Consider the following 23585-nt stretch of genomic DNA (forward strand, 5'->3'; position numbering starts at 1 on the left):
TTCATTTGTAAGGTAGGAAATCCCTTTAGGACTCACTTGTGTAGGTAATTATTGAGGGTGACCTTGTTTGTATTCGTGGTAGATGCAAGGAGACCCACACATCTGATTTGCATCTTTGGCAGTTGCACATGTAATATCCATGTGTGTATGTGTAGATACAGTGTACTTGTGGGAGCTCATCATTGAATGGCAATTGCAGAGCTATTGCCAAAGATGCCTGATTGTTACTGTGGTGTCACAAAATATCTTGCAGTGTTGTGGCCTAATTCTTCCTCCCTGACAACATGTAATTTTGAAATAGCAGAAAGAGTATCTTTTGTGATAAGGATCCATACATAAATGGAGGCCTCATTCTTTGCATTTGGAAGTCCATGTTTGATCCTTGTGATATCTATCTGACAGGATCTTGTATGGATCGGCTGGGGAAGACTGCCACCTTAGACCGCTGCTACTAGTTGCAATAACATCTCTGGATTAGCAGCCAGCAGCTAGTAGCTGTGAATGGCTTATGAATAAGGGCAGAGCAGAGTTGTTTTCTTACAATACATTGTCTTTTAATTTGAAAGTGTTTTTTAAAAAATACAGGTAAGTTGTCTGCTGAAATGTGGAAGTAAAATGAGAATATTGGCCCAAATATATCTCTTAAAGAAAAATTACATTGTTGCAGAGTAGTCCATTTAGAATCTTGGGCACTTTGTCTTTAAATGATGGTTCATACCATTTCATGAAATTTAAAGTGTTGTAGTAAATTCATGGCTTTGCTGGCAAAAGATAAGTGTGCATCCCTAATTCACTGAAATAATAAATACCAATATTTTTGTCTTGTTTGACAATATCCAACAAAGGATGCTTCTTAAACTGCAATTGCTTAAAGAGAAAATCAATAATATGTATACACATTAAATAAGCCATTTACGAATGTTTCCCCAAATCTATACATATTGTTTCAGCATGAATGATTATTGTGCATTTTTCATGCCAATAAATTGTCCGCAATAATTCAAGGGTTCAAGGGTATATAGCAAAGGTTGTGAGGATTTAAAAGGAAATGACAGCTGTGATTCAAAGCCAATTGTGTCAAACTGAGCTTTCATTTATCTTGCTATATGTTTCCTTTTCTGCATCTCACTTAGTTCACAATCCACAAAATTGTTTCCTAGAGGCCAAATATCTTGCATGAATCCATTAGTAGTTTTCACTGAGGGTCCAAGCTATCTGGTAATCAATTTTGAAAATACTTTGTAGTGCTTTATATATGATGTTGTTGCTGTGTACCTTCAAATAGTTTCCAATTTATAGCAGCCATAAAGTGAACTGATAGCACAATTTTCTTGGCCTGATTTAGGAGGTTTGCCATTGCCTTCTTCTGAGGATGGAAATGTGTGAATTACCCAAGGTCATCTAGTGGGTTACTGTGCCCAGCTGGAGATTGAAACTGTTCCCCAGAATCCTAGTCCAACGCTCAAACCGCTACACCATGCATGCTCTCACTAACTATTAATGTCACCAAAATTCTGCAAGCTTGGGTTGGGAATAATAAGTTGGGAACCTGTAAATATTACTTCAAAAAGCGAACCTCTTATCCTTGTACAAAAATCCAAACGGCAGATTATTTTGCATCTGCCCTTTTCTCTTATTTACTTATTCATCCATCTAGAAGTTGCAAGGATTCTGAAATTTACCTAGATTTTGTTGTCTGTAATCTTAGGATGTCAAGGGAATTTCACAAATCTGACACGCCTCATTTAAGAAGAATAGACATTGATGTGATCGGTACAAATGACAATCCACATTCTTATTGGTTCGAAATCTATTAATTGTTGTCATGTTTACAGTTTGTGATTGGTGTACATTGTAAAACCTTTCATTAAGAATCTTGAGTATGTTTTCTGAATGCATGCTGACACCTTTCTGCAGCAAGGGCTTCTTGGAAAAAGAAGGAATCACTCAGGGGGAACAGTGGGCACTGATAGTTGTTGAGTAATTGAGACAATAGGTAGCAATCCTGGGATGATAGGCTTGGGATTTCCTTTGGGGATAATTCATTGTGTTCCTATAGATGGTTGAATCTTCATTCTGACATCAGTTCTGAGTAAGGGGCCAGGTTAAAGAGGAAATTTTGGTATCTGGAGCTCATTATGTGGAGGTGGGGGGAAAAGAGAAGTTAGCACCATTCAGTGAGGTGTGTGTGTGTTTTCCTGCTTCTGAAGCCAAGCAGGGTAACTAGAGGTCATTTATCTGAACCTCTCCTTTTTGAGGTCCAAGTTTCAGATTTCACCTTGAATTTCTAAGAGCATTTGTGTCATTTCCCCTATCTGAACCCTTGGGTTCCTCATCTGATGCTCTCTGACACTTCTCCCATAAAAATGCATGGGAACAGAATCATTGTCGTTCATATTGTGAAGGGGCAATGCAAATTGGATTTTCACTTGTACCATCAAAAGGAAAGAGTTAAGGTGCATTTCAAATTAGAAGAAAAGAGATTTTACCTAAACTTGGAAAATACTTATTCAACCATGAAATATTCTGCTCTAAAGAGTGGTGGGCTCTCCTTCTTTGGGTGGAAGTCTGTCTCTCAGGAGTGCTTTAGTTCTGTGTTCCTACATGGCTGAGTATTGGATAAGATGACCCTTTCAACTCTGTAATTCTCCTGTCCTTTGGCCCATCACTGCTGTTCTTTGTTTGTTTGTTTTAAAGGCATGTTATGTATGATTGTGCATTTAAAATGGCATGCATTTAACCCTTAAGGTTTCACATTTTCTGGGAATCTTAAGAGTAGAACCAATAGTGGAAATGCCTATTAAATATTTATCTCGTGTTTGCATGGGAGGTGGATGGGTGTGTCCCTCCATTGAATTGAAGATTAAACCTGTGAGAATGGTTGAGGAAGGGGGAAATTTTCAAATAAATATATTTTTTTGTATGTATTTCATTTACCTCCAGCATATAAATTAGACAAGATTTTAAACTCCTCTTGGCTTTTTGCCATTGTTCCTACAATTTAAACAACATAGAACATGTTTAAAACAACAGCATAAATACAGACTTGATGTGTCTGCTTGCAACATATAAAGGCTATGTCAAGAAATTCTTTTACATGCCTGATACAATTTGCTTTGACATTTGGGATGTTTTTGCATGAACCTGAAGTTGTCAAATCAACCTTTTCCCTAACTCTTCCTCTAAAACAGCTGTAGTTTTTCTTACGACAGTGGTCTAATAGTACTTCAGTTATGCAGTTTGCCTCCTTCCTCTATACTACATAGAAGTTTTAAACTTCTCAATTGTGCTCAATTCTTATGGGAATATTGATGCTGTTTAAACTGCAGCATAGAGACTCCAGCCAAAATGTAGATGTTAAAAACAGATGGCGTCAAGTTTCACATGAGTAAAAACATTAAGAAATAAATCAACAGGAAACAACCAGTGGGCCCAATATATTTGGGATTTTTGCTATTCTCATTTCCGTTTGCCTCCTCTGCATTTTTACTCCCCCGTAATCTTTTTTTTAAAAGCCTAAAATGTGTATGTGTCTACTTAGGGGTTCAGTGTCTAAAGCAGCTCCGCTTAAAATAATCCTGTGTTTAAATAATTGAAAATGGAAGGAGATGTAAGTGGGTGGAAAACACTGGAAATCTGCTATACCAGAACACCTCAGTATATCTCATCAAATGGAACTCCCACAGCTGAAATTCAAAGATCTCTAAGGAGCATAATGTGTAGCCCTTCTTCTGCCAGGTAGTTGTAAGAAAGGAAACTTTATAGTTCTGCCATAAAAACATAGCTGAGAAATAATAGACAGTAATATACATCTTCTGTGTTACAGGCCTTTCTATTAGTTCTGGAGAAACAATTGTAGATATCTTGAAATGTTTTAACTTACATTTGGAACTGAAATTTGGTGTCATGGTAAATACTGTCTTCTGAGAAAAAGCAAGGCAGCAAGAGAAAAGCGATGTTATTCATCACCAGATCTTGCTTCCAATTGATAAATGTTACTTGAGTTGAGAATCATATAGTCACACCCTCTGCTTCCTATGTTGTTGGATTTTGAGCATTCCTATGTTGAATAGAGTTACTGAGATATGTGGTTCAACAGTATCTGGGTGTATGATTCCTATGCCTACCTTAGTTACATAGCATGCAACCATTCCTTTACGTTTTATTAGGAATCAAATACTGTATGCACATGGGAACCATATTGAGTAATGGGTGTTTAGTGGTCCACAATGGGGTCACTGTACCTTCTTCCATCTATTTTATTTCTTAAATCCAAAGTTTCGAAGTAATGGTTCATTTGTTGGTATATACAAAGGCTTTTTCATTTTTTTCAACTTCTGCAAAAGGTCCAGAATATGAGGAAGAAACTATCATCCATAATGAGCTCCTTTCTCTATTAGTATTCCAGACCATGGGATCACACTCCCTAAGTTTACTCAAGTTAATTTTCGTACTCTGGAATACATGTCTGATTGTGCTTGACTTTCCCTTTCCATTGTATAACAAACTTTAGAAGAATATGGTCACTCCTACCTAAGGAGCCTGGCACTTCCATTCCCATTACTAGGTTATCACTGTTAGTTAGGATCAGATCTAAAATAACAGAGCCCCCTTTTGCCTCTTCCACTCTTTGGACAATGCAGTTGTCTGCAAGGTAAATTAGGAATTTGCTGAACCTGATATTCTTGGCAGAGTTTGTCTTTCAAAAATATTAGGATAGTTGAAATTTGTAGTTGCTACAACATATTCTTTCTGAGTGCGTGGTCATCTATTCAAGGAAGTCATAATCCAACTCCTCAGTCAGACTTAGACATCTGTAGTAGATCCCCACAATGACATCTCTATTGTTTCTTTCCCCTTAATTTCCCCTTTCCCCTTAGCCAGATATTCTCAACCTGAAAACAAGTTGAGAATGGCTTTCCTCGCAAGTTTAAACATCCTTTATATACAATGCTACATCTCCTTTCCTCTTTGGTCTATTTTTTAGAAATAGGTCATATTCCTCTATTATTACATTAATATAGTGAACCAACAGAGCAATCATTTGATAGCACAACTACACCCGCAAAACTCTGCAATTACATTAATATACTAGAGTTCCCTTATGTGTGAGAACATCATTGCAATGTGGATAATTTCTACAAACTGCAAATTCTGAAAGACCTCTTTTATCACATATTTTACCCTCTACAGATTAAGTTAATTATACTATCCTCAATTGGCTTAATTGTATGTTAGTCACTGAAGATCAACAATGAATAAAATGATATATTGGAAAAGAAAAACTGAAGTTTGTTTCATAGAACTAGTCTGTCCGTCCTGTCCCCCCCCCCCCCCTTTTTGGGTTGTATGTTCATATTTCACAGTAATGTAGAGAAATGGCATAGCTGCCTTGAGTCCCTATATTGAGAGAAAGTCAGGGTAGAATAAAGTTAATTAATTAAAATAAAAACTTGGGGGAAGCAGCAAGGGAAGTGTTTTGCACCAGCCACAAAATTCTGCTGTCCAAGTACAACATGACAACTCCTCTCACTCCACAAGTTTATTAGTTTAAAATGTCTTGGCTTTCATTCTTCAACCTAGGCACTGCATTTTGTAATATATTGTTGCTGGAAACTTCGCTAGCTTGGGATGGCTTCCTCATAATCCATCGTATTCACTTAATAAGAGTTCATGACAGGAGATATTCTTCTGACATCTTTTACTCCAACCTCAGCTTTTGAAATGTACTCTCCTTTTGAGTTTTGGAAGATGAAAATAGCTTTATATTATGAAAGGATACAGGAGAATTATTTATATTTCAGAGAAATTGAGCTTTGGTGGGGCAGAGACCATGAGGGATGTATCTTAGAATATAGTGATTCTTTGCGGAAATAGTTGCTATAGGAATACTTACTTGCTGTCATATGTTCAGTTTGTATGTTCTGTAAATAAAGTGAATGTTATAAATCCAACATTTAGTATTTAATAGTCTATAACAAAAAGGAAACAGGAACCTTTACTTGACAGTTATAAATATAACTTTAGATTTGCTGATTTTTAATGGCAACTGTTTTTCTTGCTCTACAAAACACAAATGTCTGTTTTAAAAGTAAATTGCTTGCTTTCTACGTTGACTTTCTTCATCTCTTGCTCTTCTTTGTAAGTTGTATCAATGTCATTCTTATCAAGATACTTTTATGAAAAGAAGTCCCTTTATATAACTGCCACCCCTGCAGCAGTGATGTCTTCTACAAATACCATTCTAGATAAATATGTAGACTCTGGCTTTTATTATGTTTTTTTCCTGTTATCAGTGCATATTTTGTCTAGCATATTTCCTGCAAAGTTGTTTCCTCTTGTTCAATAATGTCTATTTCTTTTAATTTGAAACTGAAGATTTCAGAAGGAGAGGGAGAGTTTAAATGTAAACAGGTACAGACATCTCTATTAACCTTGTTCAGCATTGCCAGAAGCAATGTGGCAGTGATGATGAAAGGATAAATAGTGTAACACTTCACATTTTAATACTAACTTGGAATTGTATTTCCAGTAATAGTCGCATATTTAGAGCAACGTTTTCGGTTACTAAAATAAAGTCGACGATTTCCAAAAAAAGCTACGTTATGAAAAAATGTAGCTGGCTGATTTTCCTCTTCTAACCTTCTCTCTTTGTCACTCTTTTTTGTCTGAATAAAAGGGGGGAAACATCATAATTCTCTATCCAATAAACAGTGACAACATTTTTATTTTTGCTTCACATACTTCCACTATTTTTGAAGACGTAAGGATTTAAGATACAAGGAAACAAAAATGTTATGAAATGACACATCTTGAAAGTATCAGTTTTAATTCTAGAGCACTGCAAAGTTTTTCTGTTTCATGGCAACCTGTGCTCACTGATTAAACATGCCATTCAAGTTGCGTAGGGCAGGTAAATCCTGTGCCAGAAAACAAGACAGGGAAAGCAGGAAAGAAAGAAGAAAGGAGTTTAACAAACTAGCAGGATTAGCATTAAGCAGAAGTATTGAGCAAACGGGGAATTTGGCTGGGTAGTAGATTTTCCATTCAATGTGTTTCAGAGAGCACTTCTCTATTTTCTTTTCCCTTGCCTTTCTCTGCAAAGCCAAAAGTGCATTTAGAAATGCGTTCCAATAGATTAAACTGTAAACTAAGATGGGAATACTTCTCAGACTGTACTACACACGCACATTGTGTGTACACAAAAGAATGGAGCAATAGTCACAATACACATTGAGCTACAGACCCTGGCCTTCCTTCCCTGGCTTCAACACAGTGGTGGCAGAAGTAATCAAGTGGTTTATTTGATAATTTATGCACATTTGATGCAAAACCAATGTGCAGAACCAAAAAAAGATAGATTTTGTCAGCTAATTCTGATATACAGTGTGGCATGCTGTTCAGTGTGTTACTATAATTTGAGAGAGCTACATTGAAATCCTATTCCAGTCATGAAATTTACTGGGTGTCATTTACAGTCTATCTGCCAAACCTAAGGCATGTCTACACTGACACTTATTTTCCAGCATGGTGGATGCCAGATAAGTGTCCCCATGGAGGTACCCTAACCACCAACCACCTCCCTCACTCCTGTGTTGCAGTAGTCTCTTGCTGTGCCACAGGATCTACCTGTTTCCTGCTGCTTGCCCTGATATTTTTTGTGATTATATGGGATTATCAGAGGCACAGTTCACATGGCAAATGCCAGAGGTTTGTACAAACAAAGCCAAAGTGAAAACCCAAAGTCCAAACAATAACTGATAAGGATAGTCCAAAGCCATAGTCTAAATTGAATTGTCAGAATCAAATTACAGGAGCAGGTCTGGAATGAACAATAGCAAAGGTTCAAAAAGCCGAACGTCCAAGAACAGCAGAGTCTGATTCAGTCTTGACTGTCACAACAGGCTTTCAGACCAAGTCTCTTTAATCTAAGATCTCAGCTGCTGCTTGTTGAACGCTCATTTCTCCGCTAATCTTGTGGACCTGCAAGACTCTGCATGCTTCCTTCTATGTTCTAAAGCTGGGGGTATCTTTAACTCCTTGCTAGCTAGTTCTGCTGTAGTTGTCTCAGCTTGCTCAGGCTGCTGGGGAATGTCAGTTACTGGTGAAGTCTCTCCTTAGCAGTAGCTGACCCAAACTGGGGTCCAATGACCTCAATCTCCTCCTGACTCTTACAGATACTCTTCTTCCTCACTGTTAGCTGGCCATAACAACATCAAGCAAATGAAAGAGAGACAGAAAGAGGGGCAGAAATGAAAGAAGCAATTTCTCTCTCCTGTCTCTTCCCATAATTTCCCATTGCCCCAACTGACATCAGGTAAAACAACAGGGAACAGGTAGGTTCTGTGTCATAGCTGGAGACTGCTGCGACACTGGAGGATTACCATTCTGAGGAGTGGAGATTAAACAGGCTGGCAGTGAAAATAGTTGCATCAAGTGCTATTTGGGAACTGGACCAACTGGCCCCAGGACCTTAAGTTGGGGGAAACACTGAATTCTCTGCCAGATTTTAGGTAGCATGGAGTAAGGTTACCTTGCCTTGTGTTTCTCCAGATCATGGGTGCCATGATGCTAATTCTCATGTATACTGACCTAAGTGATCAATGTAAATGGGACCCTACCTCACAGAATGATTGTGAGAGTAAAACAGCGGAGGAGAGAATTGTTGTTCTCCCTTGAGCTTCTTGTAGAAAAACAGAATGTAAATGTAATTAAAGATAGACTGCTGACATTCTGATATGTATCTTTTATGGGTGATCTGCCCCTGATAGATTTGAACTCCATACACAAGTACACATGGACTAAAACTACTCCTGGAGTTATCTTCCTGCCATAGATAGACCTTCTTAGGCCTCTTTGGGTTTACAGGCTTTTTATCTTCTGGCATCAATTTCTGCTATTTTGATGTCTTATGTATTTCCTAGAAATCTTTATGATTGCTCATGCAGGACACATTAACAGAACAATACATTGAAACTATGGGGAAAGGGATGCCATCTGAACATTAGGAAGCACATCTTGATGTTAAAAGCAGTTCGGCAATGGAATATATTGCCTTAGACAGAAGGGAGCAGAAGACACTGCCATGTTGTCTTCTGCCTATATCATCACTTGAGAGGCCCCTCCCCCTTCTGGCACCAACGGCTGCTCTGGCCAGAGGGAAGACAGAAGGGAGCAGAAGACACTGCCATCTTGTCTTTACTAATAATATAATATAGTGTATTGTATATACATATAATATTTATAATATTATAATGTACTACAATATAATACTAGTAATAATAATTCAATATTATACTTATAATTATATATTTACATTACATGTAATATTACTAATAATATTACAATATAATGGTATAGTGCAATATAGTAATATATACTGATATTGTACTATGCTAATAATATAATATATTGTATGAAAATATATATTGTAAGCCGCTCTGAGTCCCCTTCGGGGTGAGAAGAGCAGCATATAAATGCCGTAAATAAATAAATAAATAAGATGGTGGTGGAGGCTCCTTCTGTGGATGTTTGGAAACAGAGGCTGGATGGCCATCAGTCAAGAGTTCTTTGTTTGTGTGTTCCTGCATGAGAGGAATTAAACTGGATCACCCCTGTGGTTCCTTTCAACTCTACATTTCTACCATTTCTCCCTCAGTCTGCCCCTACGCATACATAGAATCATAGGGTTGGAAGAGACCTCGTGGGCCATCCAGTCCAACCCCCTGCCAAGAAGCAGGAAAATCAATATTCAAAGCACCCCCGACGGATGGCCATCCAGCCTCTTTTTAAAAGTCTCCAAAGAGGGAGCCTCCACCACACTCCAGGGCAGAGAGTTCCACTGCTGAACAGCTCTAAGTTCTTCCTAATGTTCAGATGGAATCTCTTTTCTTGTAGTTTGAAGCTATTACTCTGCGCCCTAGTCTCCAGGCAAGCAGAAAACAAGCTTGCTCCCTCCTCCCTAGGACTTCGTTTCACATATTTATACATGGCTATCATGTCTCCTCTCAGCCTTCTCTACTTCACGCTAAACATGCCCAGCTCTTTAAGCCACTGCTCATAGGGCTTGTTTTCCAGACCCTTGATCATTTTAGTTGCCCTCCTCTGAACACATTCCAGCTTGTCAACATCTCCCTTCGGTTTTGGTGCCCAGAATTGCACACAGTATTGCAAGTGTGGTCTAACCAAGGCAGAATAGAGTGGTAGTATGACTTGCCTGGATCTAGACACTATATTCCTATTGATGCAGGCCAAAATCCCATTGGCTTTTTTTGCAGCCACATCACATTGTTGGCTCATGTTTAACTTGTTGTCCACAAGGACTCCAAGATCTTTTTCGCACATACTGCTCTCAAGCCAGCCGCCCCCCATTCTGTATCTTTGCATTTCATTTTTCTGCCTAAGTGGAGTATCTTGGATTTGTCACTGTTAAACTTCATTTTGTTAGTTTTGGCCCATCTCTCTAATCTGTTAAGATCGTTTTGAATTCTGCTTCTGTCTTCTGGAGTATTGGCCATCCCTCCCAATTCCTGCTGTCTTCCTCAACTTTAATCTCTTTTCTTGATGCTTTGATTCCACCAGCCCCATTTTCTGCTTTTCATATGCTGACTATCTTTTGGAGAACTTACACTTACCTGCCTCTGTTGCTTTTTATCTTTTTGCATAATATATCTTGGGCTGATTCCATAGGAAAGGCATTTCTTGTCCACTCATTTATAAGAGTATCAACCTACTCTAGCCTAGTTGTATTGCATGCTGCACTTGTGTTTGGGAACAATTTATTGTTTATTTATGATTGTGTTCAGATTCAATCCTTCCTCCAGGGAGGTCTAACTTCTAAACCACATGGCTCTCTCTTTTAATTAGAATCTTACATTCTTCTGTAACAGAGAAATCACACATTCAGATCTTTGCCATTGACAGCCTGTTTTTTAAACATTTAACTTACAGCTTGAGAAGCACACCAGGAGGCTGCTGTTTTTCTCATGACAACTAAGTTAATTTTCTTCTCAGCATCATTCATCTGCCTGTACCACTCCAGAGTAAATGCTGTAGCCCAGTAGGCCCATCTGTATTGGTAGATTAATCATAAATTATCTGTTTTTGTTCATTTACATAGTCCCATTACTATGGGATCAAAGCCAAAAAAAAGAAATCTGTCATTGTCTCTTCAGAATAGCTTAATACAAAGTTCATATGTGTACAAAGAGAATATAATCCCAATCACCTATGGGAAAAGGGAATAGATGTAGGATTTGGCATGGTAGTCTATTGAAATGTGGAGGATCTGCTGCTAGAGCAAAAGAATATATTGAAGTTGGCCCCAGAGCCACAGGTTACATAATCACTTGTTGGAATCTACACATATCTACAAATGAGAAACAATCAATTTTAAAAATCATGAAATAATCAAGTCCTGGGCCCAAATTATGAGTAACAGTGTATTTCTGGCTACTACTTTTAACCTTTTGTAGATGCAATAACAGATTTCTGTTGTTTGTCCTTTGCCATAACTATACTTTATCTGAATTAAATTAGATGTTAGTCAAGAAAGAATGTTAGATACCATATATGGAGTAGAGTTGATCAAAAGAAGGAGTGGGTGGCTAGTGGCATAGGAGACCTATAAGATAAACTTTGAAAGGCTTTGGCTCTTGGAGAGAAAAAATAAAATAAAGTTATGGTTTTTGCAAATTTAAATTTATGTCTTACATTTGCTTAAAGGAATCTATAGTTGTGTATGTTGTTTTCAATACTACATTTTCCTTCCCAGCGAGAGCTCTTTAAGATGAGAAGTAGCGAATGAACCAAGGTCCAGTGAATTGTGTTTAGATGCTAAAGATGATGTGCTGAAAGTTCATTTGTCATTTTATAATGATGAATGACAGAAGTATTGTAGAGAACAATGCTCTAGTCCAGGGGTCCTCAAACTAAGGCCTGGGGGCCGGATATGGCCCTCTAAGGTAATTTGCCCGGCCCTCGTTCAGTATCAAGTCTGAAATGACTTGAAAGCACACAATATCAACAATAACAATCCTATCTCATCAGCCAAAAACAGGCCCACACTTCCCATTGAAATACTAATAAGTTTATTTTTTTTTTCAAATTATAATCCAGCCCTCCAACAGTTTGAGGAACTGTGACCTGGCCCTCTCTTTAAAAAGTTTGAGGACCCCTGCTCTAGTCTTTTGGTTTTGTGTTAGTCTGATTTCTGGGTTTCTACTCCCTCGTGTACTGTAGCAGTAGCAGCAGCAACGATAATAACAGTGCCACTGGAATCAATTCTTCTTGATATGCGTTGTCTTTGGGGAAGAATCTAGGACATAAGTGAAGAATTAGGTCTGTGCTAATTGAATTCTGTGACCAAGATACCTCAGAAAATCTCAACAGTTTCACTAGTGCCTTTGAACCACATTCCTGTGTGTTGCCAAGTACTTTAAAACTTTTTTTTTTTTGGTTTTTGGTTTTTCCCTGCATTCAAAGTTTTGTTTCCCACCACTACTGGCTTCTCTTTTACAGCTTATGTGAACAAATTAAGAACAGTATAGGTGGTGACATCATGCAATCCCACGCAGTGTGGGAGCCTACTAAATGATTTCCAGGTTGTCATAGCTCTGATTTCAGTTTTCTTGTGAACTGTGTTTTTCTTCTGTTTCTCTGTACTGTGTAGAATCCCTGTAGCGTTCAAACTAAATAGATTATTCTTTATGAAACTGCCTATACAAAGAAATAAAAACCTGTCTGTAAAAACTTCAATAATTAATTTCTGCAGAAACCTCCGAATCAATAAGAGAAAGACAATATAGTGTCAACAGTATTTATTTTTATTGTTATGCATTATGGGGAAAGGTCTTAAAGAAGGAATAAATAGCTGCCACATTCTTTCCTTTGTTCCAGCTGTTTTCTCACTCAGCCGCCTCCTTCACATCCTTGCCATTTTTTTTATTATTTTTTTTGCAATCCTTGACTACAGCTGGCATCTGTACTTCTAGTCCATCGCATAGCTTGCTCCCAGTTTCTCATCTTTCTTGTTTTTGGCACTTCTGTCAAGTATGCCTTTTTCCAATTTGCCAAGTTCTAGTTCCATACACATTCATACACATGTTCTCATGCATGCGCAAGTATGGTAGGTTTTTATTGCTCTGCTCCTATCCCCGGTCTTTCAAGATTCCCTACCCCAGTACTTTGCCTTTTCTTAAGCAACACAATGTTCTGGATTCTATTCTTGAAAACAGGTACTGCTTATCTATTTACCAGGCTTGCCAAAGCAAAATCTCAGTGATGTTTAACTCTTTTTCTCAGCAAAATAATTGAAAACCAAAAATAACAAGTAACAGTGATTTGTTTTAGATATCTGAACGACATCTGTATCATTATTTGCCTTTGCAATTGACCCCTTCCTTCCCCACAAAGAAAATTGCTTTTGGACACCCATGTTGTCATGGACTTTGATATTCTTAATAAGCATTGAAGCCATGTTCTTCAGTCGCTGTAGGGGTCATAGAAGACTGCAAGCAAAATATATCATAATCTTAGGTTCTTATGAAGTATTTTGCTTGTGATCTTCTATGACCCCCTACTGTCTTTTACACAGGTATGATTCTTAGAAAAAACATTCTGAATCTGAGTAAAGATCTGTCTGGTCTCATAGGGCCTCATCACATTAGAGCTTGTGTCCACCTTAAATCCAGTTGCTGCATCCTGCAGCATTCTGGAGTTTGTAGTTTAGGGAAGGGACCTTTAAACTGCTCAGCCAGATAGGTCCTGGGCCTCACAAAACTTGCAAACCCCTGAATTCTGCAGTAGGCAGCAATCGGATTTAACGTGGATCCATGGTCTCTAGTGTAATGAGGTGCGTAGTGCAATAGTAGTCAATAATAATAATAATAATTTTATTTTTATACCCTGCCTCCATCTCCCCAAAGGGACTCGGGGCAGCTTACATGGCGTCAAGCTCAGTCACACAGAGTTAAAAATATAGCTTATAAAACAGGTCACAACTGAAGCAAAAAAGATTAGATAATTACAATGTGTCGAATCACTGTTTTAAAGCATGAAACTATCTAGTTTTAGACTGCTAAATCATATTTTAAAAGGTCTACTGTAAACGGATCATGGACATTGGACATTATTGCATCTTGATACAATAGTTTTTAGGGTCTTCTGCATTTTTCTTGGAGGCAGATAGGATACTAAATTGTCGGTAAACTTGCTTTATGTAAGAGCTCTTTAATGCTTGATGATAATGCATGGATGGGATTTAGAGAGTTAAGATCAGTGGGGGAGGCCCTGCTCTTGGTCCCACCCCCATCGCAAGCGCGATGGGTGGGGATGAGAGACAGGGCCTTCTCAGTGGTGGCCCCTCAGCTATGGAACTCCCTCCCTCCTGGTTTTCAGGAAATTGTGAAGACCTGTCTATGGGATCAGTCATTTGGATAGTGCAATATAGAACTGGCATAACTGTAGCAACACAAATGATGACTTCTGGAATAGGTATCATGGTTTTAACAGTTTTACGGTATTTTATATGTTTTTATCTGTATTTTATGTATATGATTGTTGTATTTTTTATTTGATTGTATATATAACATTGAATATTGCCATATTGTAAGTTGCTCTGAGTCCCCCTTGAGATGTGGAGAATGGGATATAAATATAGTAAGTAAATAAATAAATATTCAAAGACCCTCTTGTTTTCAATCACAGCCACATGGCAATAGTTCTTTAGTTAAAACTTCTGCAAAAGCACCTGTGATCAGTGACCTGTGTTTAGCAGTCCCTTGGGGAGCCATTCAAGACAACTTTTCTTTTTATAATCTACCCTGTCCACTTTATATATTTTGATTGTTTTATGGGTAATAAGAAACGAAACCAAAAAAGTGTACCATTGGAATTCCAGAGCATCTGAAAGGCAGGAGCGATACGTGATGCACAAAAAGAGGGAAGTGAAGTTGGTGTTAAGTGCTTCCACGGGAAGATTGTTTGTTCATTTGTATTAGCTCAGCACCTATGCCTTTAAAAGTGCTTTCTGGCACATAGAATTCAAGCAAGGAATGCTTTCATCTCCATTTTAGGAAAAGGCACTTGGGCAAGGGGAGTTAGTTCAAGACATGGCCAAGGTTAATTGATATCTAAAGTGACAAAATGTAAAGGAGAGCAAGGGTTGTTTCTAGAAAAAGCAAAGTAGAGCTCTCTCCTTTGCTCTTTCCTGCCTTATCTCCCCATCGGGAGAAATGGCGAGATAGAAATAAAGTAGTAGTAGCATTTGTAGTTATTATTATTATTTTACTGACACAAAAACACAAATATGACACAGCAAACTAGATATATATGCTGGATTTCTTATCAGAAATCACAAGTCGAACATTCCCCAAGTGTTTTGGACTGTGTGATGTATTTTTGAATGATGCGCACAGAGGTGGCCTTTTGAAGTTGACAGATCATGATTTTGTCAATGTACTGTCGAAGGCTTTCATGGCCGGAATCACTGGGTTGTTATAGGTTTCTAGATGTCTTATTTTAAATAAACTTACACATTTCAAAATATCAAGAGTCCATAAAATTCTATTCAGACATTCTCACCAACTATCATTGGTATAGTTTTTGAAAATCTTTTTTGTCTGTTGATGTGTGTTGGAGATTTAGATCCACAACCTACATCTTTTTTGTTTGGACCCTCAGGTGTATCCACCTGGTTTCTCCCTTTCCACCTTTGTTCTTCATGTATTTTCATAAATAAAGACCGTGTCGGCTTACAAACTTGAACTAACCAATGAAACAAGTGCCCTGAATGTAACACCCACCCCCACACCCCGACATGCTTGGCAAAATGGCTATACTTACAAGCTTGCTTGGATGGAGGATTTGAAATTCCTGGTATTCTGTGACCTAGTTAGAAAGGGAAATAGTTCTATCATTGCCAGTTATTTCATAAAGAGATTCAACTTCCTCTTTATATCCCCAAACAATGAGGGCATGATATAGAATTATGATTCTAACATTGTAATTATGAAGCACCAGATGGTTCTGTCTGCAGTACTGAACGTATCAACATGGTTAAATCCCTGTGTGAATAGTACATTATCATTTGTCATTGCAACCATAATAAGGAAATCTTTCGCATTTCCTTATACTATTGGATTCAAATGAAAATATAGTTATTTCTGCTATTCCTCTGCTTTCACAATGTAATTAGAACTTTCTCCCTCTCTCTCCTGATGCTATCCATTGCATCAGGAACCTGTTCCACATTCCCATTTGGTTAGTCTCTGAATGATGTAGTGCAATAACATTTCTTTTAACCATGTGAAAGGTAACCCCTTTTTAATGGCAAGTCCTAAATGCAATTATCACTATTAATTAACAATTTTGTGTATTTATTTAGAGCTTCAGGATTTTGTATGTTTATATAGAGAGAATTCATTTTACATGAAATGAGCAATAATAATAATAATAATAATAATAATTATTATTATTATTATTATTATTATTATATGTTCACAATATACACACCAGGGTGGCTCGTTTTATGTGAAATGCTGACATGTGGAGCAAAGACAGACTTTCAGAAATGTGGTGCAAGTAATTTGAAGACAAAGCAAACCCTTCAGAAGCAAGTCCTTCAGAAGGTAGTGTATTCTATTCAGATTGCATCCGCACTTCTGAATATCTGTCTGCCTCCAAATGAAATATTTTTATTGATGTTTACCTTCTGTGTGCCTTGAGAACAGGAGTTTCCTTGAACTGCTGTTCCTTTATATTCAGTTTTTGTGCAGGAAACAGTTGTTTGTGTGCCTTGAATAGTTTCCAATTTATGGTGATCCTAAAGCCATACCATTTATTTTCTGAAGCTCAGAATGTGTACCTTCCTTATGGTCACCTAATGGGTTTCCATCGTAATCCAGTGCTCAAACCACTATACAATGCTACTTAGGAAAGTGTGTCCCTCTCTAATAAATCTTTTGGGAACCATGTTTACAGAAATTATAATTAAATTCACCAGATAGTTATCATCAGATTATTTCCACAACAGCTAAACAAGACAATAGGGGATGAAATTCAGAAATAGAGAATGATTCACCTCTCTGTTCCTTCTCAGTACTTTTGTGTTATTCATACCTCTGGTATGAAAAGTTCTATTTCCTCTTATTCATTACGCTCTGCTGCAGTTTGGGAATTGGCAACTTACACAGCTGTACACAGTACATTTGCAACAGATTTTTTCTGCTTTGGGGAGCAGAGTAACTAGAAAGAATGTGGCAGGGCAGATGCCAAAATGTCATGCCCAGTAGGCAATGGTTGGGAATACTGAAAACAAGTCTAGAAAGTTGCTTTTAAAATGGAATTAGTGTTATATTATACATCCAGGTGATCATCATATAGTTGTAACTCTTGTTTTCTAACGAAAACCTTACTTTCTAGTTACTGCACTTTCCCATTTCTCAAAAAGAACAGAAAGTTATGTTTAGCTACCTAAAAATATCAGAGATATAAAAACCAGTGGCCCATGCTACAAAACACTCTTCTCCCATTTTTATTATTTGTGTCTTAATGGCATAGCACAAAGCAAAAACACTCGAACTATATAGTATAACTTATTGTCATTTAGGAATGCTGCAGTCTTACAACTATAAAGTAACTTCAAAAAAGCTGTTACATAAGAAGTTAAGGTATTATGCCACATACATCAAGTAAATATAGATTTGTGTGTATGGTCAGCACCTATTACCAAGCTCTTTTTATGTTTTGCCACTTTCTTTGCATTTATATTTTTAAAATTTAGTAAAGTTATTTCTTTTTTAATTGACAATCACAATATTGTGCCCCCATCAGAAAATTTCACCTCACTTTCTGTCTGTGTGGTAATTGGATTTTGAAAAAATGGTTTGTTGTGGAAACAAAGACTGTTGATAAAGCTTCAGTTGAGACACCTTTTCCCCATGATAAGTCTTCCAGGAATAAATTTCCCTTCTGAGGGCTAGATTTCTCTCACTTCCTGTTGTCTCACCCCCCCCCCCATTTGTAACTATGAGTCGTTTGTAAGTCAGATGTTTGTAACTTGGGGACTGCCAGTTACTTCCAAGTTCAACTTCTTATTGAAGCTTGTGGTGATCCTACAATAAATAGCCTGCATAAAATATTGCAGTGCTAAGTTCTGTGTACAAATTTGACTCACAATGGTGAAAATGTCAGTTGGAATAGAATGGAAACAGTAAAAATCAGCTTCATAAAAAACTATTGAGAGACTTTAAGTAACACTTCCCCACTTTTGTGAGCATGTATAGAGGTTTCTTTTTTACAGTTGTAGCTTGTAGCTCCAACTCTCTGGTTAGCATTCCTTTTACTGCTGAACACACATACAGTAATCTACATATGATTAGTTTGAGAGAGCAGTTGTATGGTCTGCTCTGCTGTGCGTACGCCTTGAGAGGCAAGACCTTCCACTCACAATTATGATGATCACAAAAAGGTGTATTGGAGAACATTTTCCTGTATTTTGTATGTTACAATAATTACAATAACAGATTAGTGGCAAGTAAACCAGTAAGTTAGTTTCTGGACTTCACTCTAATACTAACACGGAATGGGTGGCCTTTTGAATTGTCAGCATAATGAGTAATATATTTGGTTCCTTTTAAAGAGTAACATTCCAAGTTCTGATTCACACATATAGTCTATTCCCTAAAAATAAATGTTTGTTTGTAGCAGGAAAGATAAAACAAAATTAAATTTTGCCAGGCTAACCTAAAATATTCTTGCATTTCAAGCTTTCTTATTAAAGAACTATGAATTCAGTAGGCCCCATTTTTGAGTAAGCTGTCTAAAGGCCTTTCTCCTCCTTTACTTGCTTCTGTACATGGGAAGATCAAGAACAAGGTTTGCATACATTGTGCTTGCACTTGGAAAATTGAGTCAAAAGTACAAGTGGACACTCAATGCCCACACTTGATTTCCTTTTGCAAAATATATGAAGTCTAAACAGAATTGAGATAAAAATTTCTTGGTTTTTATTTATTTCTTTATTATTGTGTCAGAAGTGAAATGAGGGCACACTTATAATGTATTTAAAACTTTCTTGGTAATTCCTTGTGTCAGGACTTCTTACTCTTGTGTGTTTTTTTCCTGGGTACGTTGCTTAAGGATAAAGAGGAAGCAATAGGTGCCGTACTAGCATTATGTTGTATGCTAAAAAATTAATTTACGTGAAATGTTAGGTATATGGGATCCAGTAAAAATGTGGTGTGTTTTCTCATGCCTGACACTGTGTTTAAAATCTGGCTTTTGTTATATTTATTTGTGCACTCCCTCTTACGTCTTCAAGAAACTGCAAAAAGTGACCATCGGTTTCTCCCTTGCTCTCAAGCCAAATAAGGACTCAGTGTACAACTCAGCTTGAGCAGAGTTCTATTTCAAAAGGGAGAACAGTTGAAATTCCAAACAAAAATCCAAGAAGCAATCCACTTCAGCATTTGGAGCACCCCACACCTCTACCCCAAGCTTGATGTTAATTTCAACACCCTCAAAATTCTCTCAGCATACATTGTTTTGCTGGTATGCATGCAGAAAGTTCTGAACAAAATATAACTATAATGTGAATAATCTTCTAAGTACATTACATGTGTTGAGAGTATGGGAAAACAGATGGAATGCAGCTTTATATGCATGTCCACATATTAGGGTAAGCAATGCCACTGAGTATTAATATTTTAAACTGCCTTTTGTTCTTGTAAAATTGAACAGATATTATGAATGGTATTCATTCTACCATTCCTGGCTTGGAGTGTAAAGTGAACACAAGGGAAACACAAATCCCCCAATACTGTCACTGATTTGTAAAATATCATTGTCATGTATCATGTTCTGCAGTTGATGGTGGTTGGTGGTGGCAGGCTTTGCAGTTGTTGATGGAAGGGGTTAATGTAAGCCTTAGTTCTAAAGGCCTGAGTAATTTGTAAGTAACAGTTTACAGGTAAAAGCATTTAAGGGTGGAGGCATGCAAGAGATAGGATGCAGCTGGGTTTAAGTGAATTTAAGGAGCTAGCTTCGAGATTGATCTTTGGGAGGAAAGTATTTGTCTTATTTTGGTGGTAGATGTTGCTGGTTTTCCTACAAATTTGTGGATTTTCGGTATCCTGATCTGTCACCTGGACTCTTAGAACCTTAGAACCTTGAATCTCTGGGCTGGCTTTTGACTATTGATCCTTGAACTTTGCTCATTGAACTCTCTGCATTTGACCACTGGACTGGACCCTTTGATTACAGTGTAGTGTTTGCTATTAGTTTTTGTTTTATATTCTGTTGCTGTGTGCTGTCTTTATGTTGTATATTTTGGACTGTTAAAACAACTAGAAAGTAAGTACTGCTTTAATTAAACCATGTGATACAAACTGGTTTTTGTTTTGGTTCATCTCTGCCTCTGTACCGGCAGAGCCCTGGCATTGTGACAATCATGATGGTTGAGTGCTGTATCAGTGGTTCATTACTGATGTGCATGAGCCTGGTTGCACAATTGTAGCCTTGGTTTTAATTTGTATTCCATTATACAATGATAATGATTATTTGTACCAATTTTTACTTAATAATAAAGAGATGGTCAGTGAAATTTGTCCACAGTGCATTTGTTCTTGCTTAGTTTTCTGGATAAGATCAAACAAGAAATAAAAACAAACGGTGAGATAGATGAATACAATTGCAACCCAAATTTTAAACTTAATGTGTGTATATCTTTCAATTTTTTTGGGGTCCCTATCTCCTAAACAGTTAGCATTGGGGTCATGGACCCCGAAAGACTAAAACTACACCTGTAGGCAAAGTGGTCTAGTCTAGATAATATGTGATGTTGGGTACAGAGGTCCCTAGGTCTAAGTGTATTACATGTGGTTTCAACTGGTTATGTGGCTTTGACTTTGTGGAGTGTTACAGTTACAGCTTTTGTGAATAGCCATTCTGATCTCAGAGTTTGTTAGGTGCATTATATAAATTGATTTAGAATATTATTATCTTCTCTATGCCCTAGAACAACAAAACAACAACACCATAGGGACTTCGATGTTTCTAGATTGTATCAATGTATCCAAAGCTCACTATTAATATCCGGATGAGTCTTGAAATGTTTACCATTTCCATGTCAGTGCTCTTGAACATGAGTATAACTGGGTGATTATTTCATATTCAAAGTTTCATATTGAAAGGTACTGTGAAAAGGAAACAGAGAGCTGAGATTGAATGTAAATGCAGCAAATGTATACTCTTTAAAGATACTAAGTAGCCTAAAGAAAATTCAATAGGAGATAGATGTCTAACACTAGATAAGCTGGAAGGCCCTTTTGGACTTTTCCAAATAAACAATTAAAATAGCTTGAGGGTAGATCATCGAATTGCATCGTATTCTGCTATAGTTGTACTACATATTTTGTAATGTGAACAGCCCTCCAAAAATGGTCTAACATTGAAACATTGTTTTCTCAATTTTTATATAAAACGGAGGTAGAAGCTGATATTTTAGTTTGTCAGTTACTGTCACTAGTTAGTATAAGTGTTGTAGATGCTATACCTGTATTATTTATGTTGTGAGAACAAATTGCTGTTACAATTTTAGGACTGCAAGACAAGGGATAACATGTCATCTAAACTCTGGTATCGAGGTGATAGTTTCATTTGCTAAGGTTTCATCTGTGTTTTCCTGTATGAAAAAAAATTACATTATTTCATATGTTGTGTATCTTTCTCAAAACATACAGTTATAATACAGCATTGTTGGGAGTCAAAAGAGTTTCCTGGTACAATGCCAAGTATATGATTTCTGTATTTGGCTGGTTTTATTGGGTGAAAGCATTGCTATTAGAGAGATCATAAATGTGAGTGAAATTAGCCCAATATGCCCCATGGTTTGCAGTGAAAATTGCATTACAAAATACTTTAATGTACTGTAAAGAATCAATAGGTTAATATGGTTATTATTCATATTGTTGGAATTAAAATATCAAAGGTTTCTGTGGTAAACTGTAAGCACAACTTTATGAGGAAAACCATTTCATTTTCATATTCTGTAAACTCTATGTAAACACAACATTCCTAGGATTTTACCGGTATAGTCCTCCTGCCCAATTATGAATATTGATGTCAGATTGTTAAGCATTCCCCTCTGTTTTAGGGGCATTTTTTTTAGTAAGAGTTAATTGTCTACTCTGCCAATTTGATTTTGTAAATAAGGCCCAACTCATTTCCAACATCATTGTGATATTTCTTGGAACTCCTCATAGCAGACTATGCGCTATGAAATGTTTCTCCTTTCATTCAAAATATGAAAGACGACCTGATTTATGTATGGATTGAAATAACAGTTAATCCGCAAGATTAGATGGCCACTAACACGAAGAAAATAGTTGTGGTAAGACACCAGCTGCCTTCTGTCTAAAATCAACATGACTGGAGATTCAGGAGGACAAATAGCCTCTGAAATGAAGGGAGTTGATTTATCCCAAAGCACTTTTTATACCAGATCCAGTATCTATGGATATCAATCCAATATCTATCCAATATCTAAGCCCCATGAGTAGAGGTTGATGCAATATATTAGGTCCCAGGAGGTGGGGGATAAGCACTTTGCACATTTTTTATCATGTCAGAAGCAACTTGAGAAACTGCAAGTAGCTTCTGGTGTTAGTGGATTGACCGTCTCCAAGGACATTGCCCAGGGGATGCCCATCCTGTGGGAGGCTTCTCTCGTGTCCCCACAAGGGAAATTGGAGCTCACCTTGTCTTGTAGATTAAAACAGCCAAACTTCAGGTCAGCAGTCCAGCTGGCACAAGGGCTTAACCCATTATGCCACCTCAACTCAAAAATTACCCGCACAAAAACTGCCAGTTTTGGGGCTGCAAAACTGGCACAAAAAATTCCTTTTAGGAGAAAAAGGTCAGGATTATTCACAGAAACCAATATTTATCTTAGTGTTCCATTAATCCATGAGGGAATAGTGGTCACAGAAAAGACAAGTGTCATTTGATTTTCATTTAGTCTTTTATCCATTGTGTCACTGATGAGTTTCAGCAATCATCAAACTGCCCTGAGTCCCCTCGGGGAGATAGTTATGGGATATAAATAAAGTCTATTATTATTATTATTATTATTACTACTACTACTACTACTACTACTATATTCTTCAAACATTCTTCACCAAGTAGTTTCTGAAACAGCGATGTCAGCCTGTGTTCTGCTTTTTTCTTGCAGACAGAAGGTGTTGAAGTGGTTTCTGATGACAAATGTGTTGTGACTGGCTGATTATTTTCCTCTTGATTTAACAGTATTCCTGGGACTATGTTGCCAGCATCATTAATAGAAAGCACTGCAGCGCAGCTAGGAAATGTTGAAAGCTGGTATGCTGACTGAGAATGGCATATGAAATTTTGGTTTCTTTATGGCCACAATATGCTTGCTTCTCATCTCTTCAGTTGCACAGAATGCCTCTCTCTCTAAACACAGACTAAAGTAACACGGCCACAGACCTCCAGCTGCTTACGTATTTTACCCTCTATCTTCTGCTTCCTTTCCTTTGTGCTGATACTAGTCTGTCTTTGTTTTCTTT

At 37.4% G+C, this 23585-nt stretch overlaps 1 protein-coding gene across 1 annotated transcript in view; it reads left to right on the forward strand.

Annotated features, from left to right (window-relative positions):
- EGFR (epidermal growth factor receptor) overlaps positions 1-23585 on the forward strand; it is a 131384-nt gene that overhangs the window by 30028 nt on the left and 77771 nt on the right. The gene's annotated exons all lie outside the window — the stretch shown is intronic.

This window comes from Anolis sagrei, chromosome 6 (assembly GCF_037176765.1).
Source record: "Anolis sagrei isolate rAnoSag1 chromosome 6, rAnoSag1.mat, whole genome shotgun sequence".
In the NCBI taxonomy this organism is placed as follows: domain Eukaryota; kingdom Metazoa; phylum Chordata; class Lepidosauria; order Squamata; family Dactyloidae; genus Anolis; species Anolis sagrei.